The sequence below is a fragment of the Pteropus vampyrus genome, unplaced genomic scaffold (assembly GCF_000151845.1).
Source record: "Pteropus vampyrus isolate Shadow unplaced genomic scaffold, Pvam_2.0 Scaffold128, whole genome shotgun sequence".
NCBI classification, from domain to species: domain Eukaryota; kingdom Metazoa; phylum Chordata; class Mammalia; order Chiroptera; family Pteropodidae; genus Pteropus; species Pteropus vampyrus.
Window position 1 is genome coordinate 784,832 of NW_011888909.1, and position 557 is coordinate 785,388.

Consider the following 557-nt stretch of genomic DNA (forward strand, 5'->3'; position numbering starts at 1 on the left):
GATCAAAGAGCCCTCTGGATTTATTACTAAAGACTTTAATGAGAAAAAGTGGTAATCCACTTATTACTAAGGTCACCTGCCTTCTACATAACTAACCATTTTAGCCTAGGCCTAATCTCCTATAACCTAAGGATTTTATAGACATTCCAAAGCAAAAGAAGTGTTTTCTTCCAAAAAGAGAATTTTTCCATTTTTTTTTTTTAAATTGGAGACTGTCTAAAGTTTAAAAAACAATGACATTACTCTACACTAACACAGGACTCCAAATTTGAGGAAAGAAATGAATGTTCAAATTCAAGAAGCTCAAAAGATTCCAACTATAATGAACCCAAAGAGGCCTACACTGAGATACATTATAATTAAATTGTCAAAAGTCAAAGACAAAGAGAAAATCTTGAAATTAGCAAGAGAAAAGCAATCTGTAATGTACAAGAGAACTCCTATAAGATTATCAGAGGATTTCTCAGCAGAAACATTACAAACCCCGAGGGAGTAGTTTAACATCCAAAGTGCTAAAATGAAATAATAATAATAAAAAAAACTGCTAATCAAGAATA